Source organism: Mustelus asterias, chromosome 30 (assembly GCF_964213995.1).
Source record: "Mustelus asterias chromosome 30, sMusAst1.hap1.1, whole genome shotgun sequence".
In the NCBI taxonomy this organism is placed as follows: domain Eukaryota; kingdom Metazoa; phylum Chordata; class Chondrichthyes; order Carcharhiniformes; family Triakidae; genus Mustelus; species Mustelus asterias.
The window spans coordinates 20,177,043-20,192,103 of NC_135830.1; the positions used below are offsets into that span (position 1 = coordinate 20,177,043).

Sequence of the window (15,061 nt, forward strand, 5' to 3'; positions counted from 1 at the left end):
TGCGTGCGCTGGTGCCTCTGCAGGTTGGAGAGGCGGGAGAATCCCGACCCGCAGGCGGTGCAGGCGAACGGCCTCTCCCCGGTGTGGGTACGGCGATGGATTTCCAGCTCAGACGGGTAATTGAATCCCCTCTCGCAGTCCCCACATTTCCACGGTCTCTCCGTAACGCTGCTATCCTTATGTATCTCCAGGTTGGATGATCGCGTGGGTTTCCTCCGGGTGCTCCGGTTTCCTCCCACAGTCCAAAGATGTGCGGGTTAGGTTGATTGGCCAGGTTAAAATTGCCCCTGAGATGCGTAGGTTAGAGGGATTAGCGGGTAAATATGTGGGGGTAGGGCCTGGGTGGGATTGTGGTCGGTGCAGACTCGATGGGCCGAATGGCCTCCTTGTGCACTGTAGGGTTTCTATGATCACGCGAAGCTTCCTCCAGGCAGAGAACGTATTTAGGATTTCTCCTTGCTGTGAATATTTGTCTCAGGCTGTGTACCTCTTTCCACAGTCAGTTCACTGGAGCATTCACTCTGGTGTGTGCGCGCCTCTCTCCGCTTTTCCACCGAAGCTCGAAACCCTTGTTTCCCCCCCGTCCCCCAACACAGAACCGCTCCTCGTGCAACACTGAAGATCCAATGATATTCAAGTCCTGATGATCTGAGTATCCGGTTCCCAGTCTGCCAAGTCTCCTCCTTGTAACCTGGTCAAACCAGTATACAAAGGTCAGTCCAGGAGAGAAATTCAGAACAGATCATTCTAGCCGCAAGCAAAAGCAGAAAACCCCCTGAAGGGCACAGTGGTTGGCACTGCTGCCTCACAGCGCCAGGGACCCGGGTTCGATTCCCGGCTTGGGTCACTGTCTGTGTGGAGTTTGCACGTTCTCCCCGTGTCTCCTCCGGGTGCTCCGGTTTCCTCCCACAGTCCGAAAGACATGCTGGTTGGATTGGTTGGCCGTGCTAAATTGACCCTCAGTGTCAGTGGTAATATATGCGGTGTTATGGGGATACGGCCTGGGTGGGATGTGGTTGGTCCAGACTCAATGGGCCGAATGGCCTCTTTCTGCTCTGTAGGGACTCTATAAAGAGTCACACGGACTCGAAAGGAAGGATGTGGAGGCCATGGGGGGGGGGGGGGGGGGGGGTGCGGAGGAGATTTGCAGGGATGTTGCCTGGGTTGGGGGGCATGCCTTGTGAGGATAGGTTGAGTGAGCTTGGCCTTTTTTTTTAGATTGTGGCCCCATGATATCTGGAGAGGTGCCATTTTTACGAAGTGCTGGAAAATGTGGAGAGAAAAGCTGGTGAGGTACACACCAGTTTTTTTGCCTGGACCTGCACTGAGGGAAAAAATGTATAAATTGCTTCAGTCATGGAAATGGGGCTCACACCAGTGCTCAGGTCTGAACCCTGGCTTGGACCCTCTCTGTGTTTAAAGTTCCCTCATAAAATGGGCTACATGGGATACAGAAAACTAACTTATTTTGCTGCTGGTGTTCACGGAAGGGTCAACAGTACAGGCCCCGAGCTAAACTTTGCTGCACTTCAACCAATGGAGCAAGCCCAGATGCTTACCTTTCCAAAGAACTTGCAACTTTGTAATTTCAGATAACCAGATATGCTGCACTAAGTAATGTACAGGGCTAAAAGGAGTCATGAAAAATCATTGGCCAGCAGGATTAAGGACAATCCCAAGGCTTTTTATACATATATAAAGAGCAAGAGGGTAGCCAGGGAGAGGGTTGGCCCACTCAAGGACAAGGGAGGGAATCTATGCGTGGAGCGAGAGAAAATGGGCGAGGTATTAAATGAGTACTTTGCGTCAGTATTCACCAAAGAGAAGGACTTGGTGGATGATGAGTCTGGGAAAGGATATGTAGATAGTTTGAGTCATGTTGAGATCAAAAAGGAGGAGGTATTGGAGTTCTTGAGAAACATTAAGGTAGACAAGTCCCCAGAGCCTGATGGGATATGCCCCAGAATATTGAGAGAGGCAAGGGAGGAAATTGCTGGGCCCTTGAGTGAAATCACTGGCTACAGGGGAGGTCCCAGAGGATTGGAGAATAGCCAACGCTGTTCCTTTGTTTTAGAAGGGTAGCAAGAATAATCTAGGTATTTACAGGCCGGTGAGCCTTACATCGGTGTTGGGAAATTATTGGAGAGGATTCTTCGAGACAGGGTTTATTCCCACTTGGAAATAAGTGGATGTATTAGTGAGAGGCAACATGGTTTTGTGAAAGGGAGGTGGTGTCTCACGAACTTGATCGAGTTTTTTGAGGAAGTAACGAAGATGATTGATGAGGGTAGGGCAGTGGATGTTGTCTACATAGACTTCAGTAAGGCGTTTGACAAGATCCCTCATGGCCGACTGGTGCAGAAGGTGAAGTCGCATGGGATCAGAGGTGAGCTGGCAAGGTGGATACAAAACTGGCTCGGTGAAAGAATAATGTGGAGATGCCGGCGTTGGACGGGGGTAAACACAGTAAGAAGTCTAACAACACCAGGTTAAAGTCCAACAGGTTTATTTGGTAGCAAAAGCTACCATTGTCTGTACCTTTAAGACTTGATTAGCTGTAAAGACTCACATTCCAATCATTATTCATGTAAATTGAGTTTGTGACTTTGTGCCCTGTTTGTGATCAGAACTCCCACCCACCTGACGAAGGAACAGCCTGTTCCGAAAGCTACCAAATGAACCTGTTGGACTTTAACCTGGTGTTGTTAGACTTCTTACTCGGTCAAAGAAGACGGAGGGTAACAGTGGAAGGATGCGTTTCTGAATGGAGGGCTGTGATAAGTGGTGTTCCTCAGAGATCAGTGCTGGGACCTTTGCTGTTTGTAATATATATAAATGATTTGGAGGAAAATGTAACTGGTTTGATTAGCAAGTTTGCGGAAGACACAAAGGTTGGTGGATTTGCGGATAGCGATGAGGACCATCAGAGGATACAGCAGGATATAGATTGGTTGAAGACTTGGGTGGAGAGATGGCAGATGGAGTTTAATCCGGACAAATGTGAAGTAATGCATTTTGGAAGGTCTAATACAGATAGGAAATATACAGTAAATGGCAGAACCCTTAAGGGTATTGATAGGCAAAGGGATCTGTGTATACAAGTACACAGGTCACTGAAAGTGGCAATGCACGGGGAGAAGATAGTCAAGAAGGCATATGGCATGCTTGCCTTCATTGGCTGGGGCATTGAGTTTAAAAATTGGTGAGTCAGGTTGCAGCTTTATAGAACCTTAGTTAGGCCGCACTTAGAATATAGTGTTCAATTCTGGACGCCACACTACCAGAAGGATGTGGAGGCTTTGGAGAGGGTACAGAAAAGATTTACCAGGATGTTGCCTGGTATGGACATTAACTATGTGGTTAGGTTGGAGAAACTTTGTTTGTTCTCACTGGAACGACGGAGGTTGAGGGGAGACCTGATAGAAGTCTATAAGATTATGAGAGGCATGGACAGAGTGGATAGTCAGAAGCTTTTTCCCAGGGTGGAAGAGTCAATTACTAGGGGGCACAGGTTTAAGGTGCGATGGGCAAGGTTTAAAATAGATATACGAGGCAGATTTTTTACACAGAGTAGTGGGTGCCTGGAACTCGTTGCCGGGGGAGGTAGTGGAAGCGGATACGGTAGTGACTTTTAAGAGGCGTCTTGAAAAATACATGAATAGGATGGAAATAGAGGGATATGGTCCCCGGAAGGGTAGGGGGTTTTAGTTAAGTCGGGCAGCAGGGTCGGTGCAGGCTTGGAGGGCCGAAGGGCCTGTTCCTGTACTGTCATTTTCTTTGTTCTTTGTTCTTTGAAACACAAATGAACTTGGGAGTCCTTGTTCACAGCTCCAGGGACCTGGGTTCGATTCCCGGCTCGGGTCACTGTCTGTGCGGGGTTTGCACATTCTCCTCACGTCTGCGTGGGTTTCCTCCGGGTGCTCCGGTTTCCTCCCCAAAGATGTGTGGGTTAGGTCGATTGGCCAAGCTAAAATTGCCCCTTAGTGTCCTGGGATGCATAGATTAGAGGGATTAGTGGGTAAAATATGTGGGGATATGGGGGTAGGGCCTGGGTGGGATTGTGGTCGGTGCAGACTCGATGGGCCGAATGGCCTATTTCTGTACTGTCGGGTTTCTATGATTCTCCTAAGGTTACTGTGCAGGTTTAGTCGGCAGTTAGGAAGGCAGATGCAATGTTAGCATTCATGTCAAGAGTGTTAGAATACAAGAGCAGGGATGTACTTCTGAGGCTGAATAAGGCCCCATTTGGAATATTGTGAGCAGTTTTGGGCCTCGTATCTAAGGAAGGATGTGCTGGCCTTGGAAAGGGTCCAGAGGAGGTTCACAAGAGTGATCCCTGGAATGAAGAGCTTGTTGTATGAGGGACGGTTGAGGACTCTGGGTCTGTACTCGTTGGAGTTTAGAAGGATAAGGGGGGACCTTATTGAAACTTATAGAATACAGCAAGACCTGGATAGAGTGGACGTGGAGAGGATGTTTCCACTAGTAGAAAAAACTAGTACAACCTTAGGCTAAAGGGACGATCCTTTAAAACAGAGATGAGGAGGAATTTCTTCAGCCAGAGAGTGATGAATCTGTGGAACTCTTTGCCGCAGAAGGCTGTGGAGGCCGGGTCATTGAGTGTCTTTAAGACAGAGATAGATAGGTTCTTGACTAATAAGGGGATCAGGGGTTATGGGGAAAAGGCAGGAGAATGGGGATGAGAAAAACATCAACCATGATTGAATGGCGGAGCAGACTCGATGGGCCGAGTGGCCTAATTCTGCTCGTATGTCTTATGGTCTTATGGAATTGTTAACTCTATTTCAGCTTCCCGTGGATGTTTTCCCCGCATTTTCTGTTTTTGCTACAGATTCCAGCACCTGCAGTATATTACTTTTATTTTAGATCATTTAATTGTCTGGGGACTTTGATTTAATTTATTATTGTCACATGTATTAGTATATAGTGAATATTGTTTCCTGCGTGCTATACAAACAAAGCATACCGTTCATAGAGAAGGAAACGAGAGAGTGCAGAATGTAGTGTTACAGTCATAGCTAGGGTGTAGAGAAAGATCAACTTAATGTGAGGTAGGTCTATTCAAAAGTCTGATGGCAGCAGGGAAGAAGCTGTTCTCGAGTCGGTTGGTATGTGACCTCAAACTTTTGTATCTTTTTCTCGACGGAAGAAGGTGGAAGAGTGTGTATCTGGGGTGCGTGGGGTTATTGATTATGCTGGCTGCTTTGCCGAGGCAGCGGGAAGTGTCGACAGAGTCAATGGATGGGAGGCTGGTTTGCGTGATGGATTGGGCTACATTCACGACTCTTCGTAGTTCCTTGCGGTCTTGGGCAGAGCAGGAGCCAGACCGAGCTGTGATACATCCAGAAAGAATGCTTTCTATGGTGCATCTGTAAAAGTTGGTGAGAGTCGTAGCTGACATGCCAAATTTCCTTAGTCTTCTGAGAAAGTAGAGGCGTTGGTGGGGCTTTCTTAACTATAGTGTCGGCACGGGGGGGACCAGGACAGGTTGTTGGTGATCTGGACACCTGAAACATGAAGCTCTCGACCCTTTCTACTTTGTCCCCTTGTTGTGCGAGCAAAGCTGTAAATCCCAGTCCCGCACACTTTACCTGTTCCAAAAGCTCACCACAATGTTTCCCTGGTCACCAATACAAAAGCGAGCTTTTGAATATCAGGTCATTAATTGAATATAAATACCCCTGGCTGCCCTGCTGGGATTTAAATCCCTGATCTCAGGCCATTCGCCTGGCCCTCTAGGTTACTCGTCCAATGACATTACCACTACACCTTTTAACCTTTATTTTATTAGTGTCACAAGTCGGCTTACATTAACACTGCAATGAAGTTACTGTGAAAATCCCCTAGTCGCCACACTCCGGCGCCTGTTCGGGTTACACCGAGGGAGAATTTAGCACGGCCAATACACCCTAACCCGCACGTCTTTCAGATTCATAGAATCATAGAAACCCTACAGTACAAAAAGAGGCCATTCGGCCCATCGAGTCTGCACCGACCACAATCCCACCCAGGCCCTACCCCCATATCCCTACATATTTATCCACTAATCCCTCTAACCTACGCATCTCGGGACTCCAAGGGTTAGCATGGCCAATCAACCTAACCCGCACATCTTTGGACTGTGGGAGGAAACCGGAGCACCCGGAGGAAACCCACACAGACACGGGGGGGGGGGGGGAGAATATGCAAACCCCACTCAGTGACCCAAGCAGGGAATCAAACCCGGTCTCTGGCGCTGTGAGGCAGCAGTGCTAACCATTGTGCCACAGTGCCACCCTCCCCAGAGAGTGGACCCACTCTCTTCTATCGGGAAAAAGATACAAAAGCCTGAGTTAACGTACCAACTGACTCGAGAACAGCTTCTTCCCTGCTGCCATCAGACTTTTGGATGGACCCACCATATATTAAGTTGATCTTTAAGTTGATCTGCTGCGACTGTAACACTACATTCTGCACTCTCGTTTCCTTCTCTATGAACGGTATGCTTTGTCTGTATAGCGCGCAAGAAACAATACTTTTCACTGTGTCCCAATACACATGACAATAATAAATCAAAAGTAATGAGTCGAATTTCAATCCTTACACTCAAAAACCAGACAATATATAAGGGGCAGCATGGTAGCACAGTGATTAGCACTGCAGCCTCACGGCGCCAGGGACCTGGGTTCGATTCCCGGCTCGGGTCACTGTCTGTGCGGAGTCTGCACATTCTCCCCGTGTCTGCGTGGGTTTCCTCCGGGTGCTCCGGTTTCCTCCCACAGTCTGAAAGACGTGCTGGTTAGGGTGTCATCGGGCCGTGCTAAATTCTCCCTCAGTGTCACCCGAACAGGCGCCGGAGTGTGGCGACGAGGGGGATTTTCACAGTAACTTCATTGCAGTGTTAATGTAAGCCTACTTGTGACACTAATAAAATGAAGCTTAAAACTTTAAACTCACTCTATGAACGGTATGCTTTGTCTGTATATCGCGCAAGGAACAATACTTTTCACTGTATACCAGTACATGCGACAATAATAAATCAAGGGGGCGATTCTCCCAAAAATATTCCATGTGTCGAACTTGCATGAAAACTGGAGTAAATCACATTGTTTTTTTCAGTGGGAGTCCAGAGAAGAATCTCCCATACTCTGTGCCATGCTGAACGCACCAGCGTAAACCACATTTAAAAAATCTGGGGGTGGGGCCTATTCCCGCTTGGAAAAAGCTTATTTATTTTAGTCACAAATAAGGCTTACCTTACTGCAATGAAGTTACTGTGAAATTCCCCGAGTCGCCACACTCCGGCGCCTGTTCAGGTCAACGTGCCAAACCAGCACGTCTTTCAAGACTGTGGGAGGAAACCCACGCAGACACGGGGAGAACGCGCAGACTCCGCACAGACAGTGACCCCAAGCCGGGAATTGAATCCGGGTCCCTGGCGCTGTGAGGCAGCAGTGCTAATCATTATAGCTGGTAGCACAGCGCTAAGCGTGCCATTGCGCCTGCACCGATCTATCAGCACTGAGAACGGCGCATGCGCGGTGGCCCCTATCTGCTGGCCTCCCGATTGCAGGCCAGATCAATCACTGGCCAGCCCCACGATCCCCGTAATGTCGGTCTTCTCACCCCCCCCCCCCAACAACCATGCCTTGACCCAAACCTCCCATTCCCCCAAGCTGGCAGTTCCAGCCCCCTCCCTCTGTCCCCCCCCCCCCCCCCCCCCCACCAGCAGCCCCGATCGCCCCAGCAGGCTGCCCACCCTTTTCTGATTGGCAGATGGTGACCAGTGGCGTGCCGCAGGGATCGGTACTGGGGCCTCAACTGTTTACTATTTACATAGACGATCTGGAGGAGGGGACTGAGTGTGGGGCAACAAAGTTTGCGGATGACCCGAAGATGAGCGGAAAGTGAATTGCGTGGAGGAAGCGGAAGGTCTGCAGAGAGATTTGGACAGGCTGAGCGAGTGGGCGAGGATCTGGCAGATGGAGTATAACGTTGGCAAATGCGAGGTTATTCACTTTGGAGGAAATAGCAAATTGGATTATTATCTAAATGGAAAAAAATTATAACATGCTACTGTGCAGAGGGACCTGGGGGTCCTTGTGCATGAGCCGCAAAAACCCAGTCTGCAGGTGCAACTGGTGATCAAGAAGGCAAATGGAATGTTGGCATTTATCGCGAGGGGGATAGAATATAAAAGCAGAGATGTCTTACTGCATCTGTACAAGGCATTGGTGAGGCCGCAGCTGGAATACTGTGTGCAGTATTGGTCCCCTTACTTGCGAAAGGATATATTGGCCTTGGAGGGAGTGCAGAGAAGGTTCACCAGGTTGATACCGGAGATGAGGGGTGTTGATTATGAGGAGAGACTGAGCAGATTGGGTTTGTACTCATTGGAATTTAGAAGGCTGAGGGGGGATCTTATAGAGACCTATGAGATAATGAAGGGGCTGGGTAGGGTTGGGGCAGAGAGATTCTTTCCACTTAGAAAGGAAACCAGAACTAGAGGGCACAGCCTCAAAATAAAGGGGGGTCAGTTTAGGACAGAGTTGAGGAGGAACTTCTTCTCTCAGAGGGTGGTGAATCTCTGGAATTCTCTGCCCACTGAAGTGGTGGAGGCTACCTCGTTGAATGTGTTTAAATCATGGATAGATGGATTCCTGATCAGTAAGGGAATTAGGGGTTATGGGGAGCAGGTGGGTAAGTGGAACTGATTCACTTCAGATCAGCCATTATCTTATTGAATGGCGGGGCAGGCTCGAGGGGCCAGATGGCCTACTCCTGCTCCTATTTCTTATGTTCACCCCACCCCCCCCCACACTAAAGACCAGCACCGATCTCTGGCCTCCCTCCCTCCCCCACCGAACCCGTCTGCAGAGTGGCAGCTGGACCCCTCCACCCCCACCAATTGCACCCCCCGCCCTCCCAAAATCAGGCCCAGCCCCCATTAGGCCCCATCCCTTTGGCACTGCCCCAAGCCCAGTGCCAAGGTCCCCCTAGGCATTGGCATTTTGCCCCTTGGGCTGTTCCCACGGGGCCCAGGCTGACACTGCCAAGATGACAATGCTCAGGGGGCACTACCCCAGACAGCCAACTCTCTGGGGGCAGGGGGGGGGAGCCTGATCCCCCCCTTCTTCACTCCAGTGGGGTCGGGGTCGCCAGCTCCCCATTAGTGGGGAGCTACTGTACACCACAGAGTGAAAGACTCCTGGGGGGTGGGAGATCCGGCACTGTGAGACCCACTCGGGGCTGGACACCCAGCGCGGATCGCGCCATTCCGGCCCCACTTAAATCCCTCGCCACTTTAAAAAAAAAAATCAGCGCAGCAGGATGGGAGAATCGCCCCCATCCCCCTCCCCAAATCCTTTCCTTCTCCCTTATGTGCTCTATGAACGGTATGTTTTGTCTGTGTATTGCGTCTTTGCGTCGTCGATGGAGACGGGAGAGGTGCCGGAGGATTGGAGGATGTGGTTCCTATTTTCAAGAAGGGGAATAGGGATAGCCCAGGTAATTACCGACCGGTGAGTCTAACCTCAGTGGTTGGTAAACTGATGGAGAAGACCCTGAGGGACAGGATATATGAGCATTTAGAGAGGTTTAGTATGCTCAAGAATACTCAGCATGGCTTTGTCAAGGGCAGATCGTGCCTTACGAGCTTGGTGGAGTTCTTCAAGAATGTGACTAAACACATTGACGAAGGGAAGGCGGTAGATGTGGTTTATATGGATTTTAGCAAGGCGTTTGATAAGGTCCCCCATGCAAGGCTTCTAGAAAAAGTGAGAGGGGATTGGGATCCAAGGGGCTGCTGCACTGTGGATCCAGAACTGGCTTGCCCAAAGGAGGCAGAGAGTGTGTATAGATGGGTCTTTTTCTAAATGGAGGTCGGTCACCAGTGGTGTGCCCCAGGGGTCTGTTCTGGGACCCTTGCTGTTTGTCATTTTCATAAATGACCTGGATGAGGAAGTGAAGGGATGAGTAGAAATGAGAGGACATATCGGATAAATGCATGGCTGAAGAGATGGTGTCAGGGGGAGGGTTTCAGATTCCTGGGGCATTGGGACCAGTTCTGGGGGAGGTGGGATATGTACAAATACACCTGGGCAGGACTGGGACTGACGTCCTACGAGGAGTGTTTGCTAGAGCGGTTGGGGAGGGTTGAAACTAATATGCCAGGGGGATGGGAACCTATGCAAGGACAAAATGTGGGGAGAATGTTCCAACTACATCAAAAATCAGGAAAAAAGTTAAAAGAAAGGAGAACTCAGGAGATGTTATTAATGGAAGTGTTAAATTCAAAAAGAAGGTACAAAAACTAGCATAAGGGTACTTTATCTGAATGCTCGTAGCATTCGAAACAGTTGACAGCACAAATCATTGTCAACAAGTATGGTTTGGTGGCCATTACAGAGACATGGTTGCAGGATGGTCACGACTGGGAGTTGAATATCCAGGGGTATCAGACTGTTCGGAGAGACCGACAGGAAGGTAAGGGAGGTGGTGTAGCTCTGATATTTAAGGATGACATCAGGGCGGTAGTGAGAGATGATATAGGTTCTATGGAAAAAAAGGTTGAATCCATTTGGGTGGAAATTAGAAATAGTAAGGAGAAAAAGTCACTGATAGGCGTAGTCTATAGACCACCAAATAATGACATCATGGTGGGGCGAGAAATAAACAAAGAAATAACTGATGCATGTAAAAATGGTACAGCAATTATCATGGGGGATTTTAATCTACTTGTCAATTGGTCAAACCAGGTCGGTCAAGGCAGCCTTGAGGAGGAGTTCATAGAATGTGTCCGCGATAGCTTCCTTGAACAATATGTAATGGAACCCACGAGGGAGCAAGCTATCCTAGATCTGGTCCTGTGTAATGAGACGGGAATAATTAATGATCTTACAGTTAGGGATCCTCTCGGAAGAAGCAATCACAGTATGGTTGAATTTAAAATACAGATGAGCGTGAGAAGGTAAAATCCATTGCCAGTGTCTCGTGGAGACTACAAAGGGATGAGGGAGAAGTTGGCTAAGGTAGACTGGGAGCGAAATCTTTATGGTGGGACAATTAAGGAACACTGGAGGATTTTCAAAGCGATCTTTCACAGTGCTCAGCAAAAGTATATACCAGTGATAAGGAAGGACTGTAGAAAAAGAGATAATCAGCCATGGATATCTAAGGAAATAAAGGAGGGTATCAAATTGAAAGAAAATGCACACAAAGTGGCAAAGATTAGTAGGAACGTAGAGGATTGCGAAATCTTTAAAGGTCAGCAGAAAGCCACGAAAAAAGCTATAAAGAAAAGTAAGATGGATTATGAGATAAACTAGCTCAGAATATAAAAAGATAGCAAAAGTTTCGACAAATATATAAAACAAAAAAGAGTGGCTAAAGTAAACATTGGTCCTTTAGGGGATGAGAAGGGGGATGTAATAACTGGAAATGAGAAAATGGCTGAGGCATTGAACAGGTATTTTGTGTCGGTCTTCACAGTGGAAGACACAAATAACAGGCCAAAAATTGATGAAAGGAAGGCGATGGCAGGTGAGGACCCAGAACCTATCATTATCATGGAAGAGGTAGTGTTGGGCAAGTTAATGGGGGCTAAAGGTAGACACGTCTCCTGGTCCTGATGGAATACATCCCAGGGTACTAAAAGAGATGGCGGGAGAAATAGCAAATGCACTAGTGGTAATTTACCAAAATCCGCTGGACTCTGGGGTGGTTCCCGCAGATTGGAAAACAGCAAATGTGACGCCACTGTTTAGAAAAGGAGGTAGACAAAAGGCGGGTAACTATAGGCCGGTTAGCTTAACTTCTGTAGTAGGGAAAATGCTTGAATCTATCATCAAGGAAGAAATAGCGAGACATCTGGATATAAATTGTCCCATTGGTAAGACGCAGCATGGGTTCATAAAGGAAAGGTCATGTTTGATTAATTTGGTGGAATTCTTTGAGAACATTACATGTACAGTGGACAATGGGGAACCTGTGGATGTGATGTATCTGGATTTCCAGAAGGCATTTGACAAGGTGCCACACCAAAGACTGCTGTATAAGATAAAGGTGCACGGTATTACGGGTAACGTATTAGCATGGATAGAGGATTGGTTAACTAACAGAAAGCAAAGAGTGGGGGTAAATGGGTGTTTTTCTGGTAGGCGATCAGTGACGAGTGGTGTGCCTCAGGGATCAGTGTTGGGAGCGCAATTGTTTACGATTTACATAGATGATTTGGAGTTGGGGACCAAGCGTAGTGTGTCAAAATTCACAGATGACACTAAGATGAGTGGCAGAGCAAAGTGTGCAGAGGACGCTGAAAGTCTGCAAAGGGATATAGATAGTCTAAGTGAGTGGGTGAAGGTCTGGCAGATGGAGTACAATGTTGGTAAATGTGAGGTCATCCTTTTTATTAGAAGTAACAGCAAAATGGACTATGATTTCAATGGTAAAAAATTGCAGCATGCTGCTGTGCAGAGGGACCTGGGTGTCCTTGTGCAAGAATCACAAGGAGTTGGTTTGCAGGTGCAGCAGGTAATTAAGAAGGCAAATGGAATTTTGTCCTTCATTGCTAGAGGGATGGAGTTTAAAAACAGTGAGGTTATGTTGCAGCTGTATAAGGTGAGGCCACACCTGGAGTACTGTGTACAGTTTTGGTCTCCTTACTTGAGAAAGGATATACTGGCACTGGAGGGGGTGCAGAGGAGATTCACTAGGTTGATTCCAGAGTTGAGAGGGTTGGCTTATGAGGAGAGACTGGGGCTATACTCATTGGAATTCAGAAGAATGAGGGGAGATCTTATAGAAACATATAAGATTATGAAGGGAATAGGCAAGATAGAAGCAGGGAAGTTGTTTCCACTGGCGGGTGAAACTAGAACTAGGGGGGCATGGCCTCAAAATAAGGGGAAGCAGATTTAGGACTGAGTTGAGGAGGAACTTCTTCACCCAAAGGGTTGTGAATCTGTGGAATTCCCTGCCCAGTGAAGCAGTTGAGGCTGGCTCATTGAATGTTTTTAAGGCAAGGATAGGTAGATTTTTGAACAGTAAAAGGAATTCAGGGTTAGGTTGAGCGGGCGGGAGAGTGGAGCCGAGTCCAGGAAAAGATCAGCCATGATCTTATTGAATGGCGGAGCAGGGCTCGAGGGGCCGGATGGCCTACTCCTGCTCCTAGTGTTTATAAAACTTTAAATAAATAACAAAAGCCAGATAATATCCAGATTAACTCGAGTGAACGTAATCAGATCTTAATGTGATCTTTAGTTGGAGTTTGCTGTGTGTAAATCCTCCTCCTCGAACTCCCTGTAAAAGGAGTTTCCAGAACCCACCTCTGTCAGGTCCAGGACACAAATGCACTACTTCCTCTTTCTCCAGCTGACAGGCAACGTCGCGCACGCGCACCGCCGCACATTGCCATTCGCTTAAGATGGTGGCCGCGCATGCGCCCACAGCCACACAAGGGCCACCTCGTAAGATGGCGGCCGCGCACGCGCACGCGCCCTATCGCAAATCACCATCTATCAAGATGGCGGCCGTTAGCCGGGGATCTGGGACGGGACGGGGGGGGGGGGATCGGCCCTGAGAACAAAACAAAAAGATAAACCCTCCCCGTCGGTAATTTATTGTTTTACCTTTGAGGCAAGCCTCGTCTGGGTGCGTGTGGAGCCTCCCCTCCTCAACCCACTGCCCCTAACGCTGCCTCCGCTGAGCCGCCTCCTTCCCGCCTGGAGATCAGACAAACAAGCGCCGGTCCCTGGGACATGAGCCGCACTGCGCATGCTCGACGTCACAATGCCGTGGCGGAGTGATTGACGGCGGATCTGGACCAATAGGAAGAGGGGGGGCGGGGCTGGAGGACCGGGCGGGAGCGGCTGGTCCTCCAACCAATCGGGGTGAATGAGGGGCGGGGCTGGGCTGGGGGTGTGTGTTGAGCACAGGTGCCCAGAGCATGGACCTGGGTCTCTGGATGTACCTGGGTCTCTGGGTGTACCTGGGTCTCTGGATGTACCTGGGTCTCTGGGTGTACCTGGGTCTCTGGATGTACCTGGGGCTCTGGATGTACCTGGGTCTCTGGGTGTACCTGGGTCTCTGGATGTACCTGGGGCTCTGGATGTACCTGGGTCTCTGGGTGTACCTGGGTCTCTGGATGTACCTGGGGCTCTGGATGTACCTGGGTCTCTGGATGAATTTGGATGTACCTGGGTCTCTGGATGAATTTGAATGTACCTGGGTCTCTGGATGAATTTGGATGTACCTGGGTCTCTGGATGTACCTGGGTCTCTGGATGAATTTGAATGTACCTGGGTCTCTGGATGAATTTGGATGTACCTGGGTCTCTGGATGAATTTGAATGTACCTGGGTCTCTGGATGAATTTGGATGTACCTGGGTCACTTGGATGAATTTGGATGTACCTGGGTCTCTGGATGTACCTGGGTCTCTGGATGTACCTGGGTCTCTGGGTGTACCTGGAGCTCTGGATGTACCTGGGTCTCTGGATGTACCTGGGTCTCTGGGTGTACCTGGAGCTCTGGATGTACCTGGGTCTCTGGATGTACCTGGGTCTCTGGATGAATTTGGATGTACCTGGGTCTCTGGATGTACCTGGGTCTCTGGATGTACCTGGGTCTCTGGATGTACCTGGGTCTCTGGATGTACCTGGGTCTCTGGGTGTACCTGGAGCTCTGGATGTACCTGGGTCTCTGGATGTACCTGGGTCTCTGCATGTACCTGGGGCTCTGGATGTACCTGGGTCTCTGGATGAATTTGGATGTACCTGGGTCTCTTGGATGAATTTGGATGTACCTGGGTCTCTGGATGTACCTGGGTCTCTGGATGTACTTGGGGCTCTGGATGTACCTGGGTCTCTGGATGAATTTGGATGTACCTGGGTCTCTTGGATGAATTTGGATGTACCTGGGTCTCTTGGATGAATTTGGATGTACCTGGGTCTCTGGATGTACATGGGTCTCTGGATGAATTTGAATGTACCTGGGTCTCCGGATGTACATGGGTCTCTGGATGAATTTGAATGTACCTGGGTCTCTGGATGTACCTGGGTCTCT

The 15,061-nt window shown here is 48.9% G+C and overlaps 1 protein-coding gene and 1 long non-coding RNA gene across 2 annotated transcripts in view; both read right to left on the reverse strand.

Annotated features, from left to right (window-relative positions):
• The window catches only part of LOC144480949 (uncharacterized), a 120,278-nt gene that overhangs the window by 23,281 nt on the left and 81,936 nt on the right, over positions 1-15,061 (reverse strand). The gene's annotated exons all lie outside the window — the stretch shown is intronic.
• Positions 579-13,756, reverse strand: LOC144480859 (uncharacterized). Its single transcript, XR_013495719.1, has 2 exons — positions 13,629-13,756; positions 579-691 (listed from the first exon to the last, which is right to left on the reverse strand). It is a non-coding gene; the product is annotated as an uncharacterized LOC144480859 (long non-coding RNA).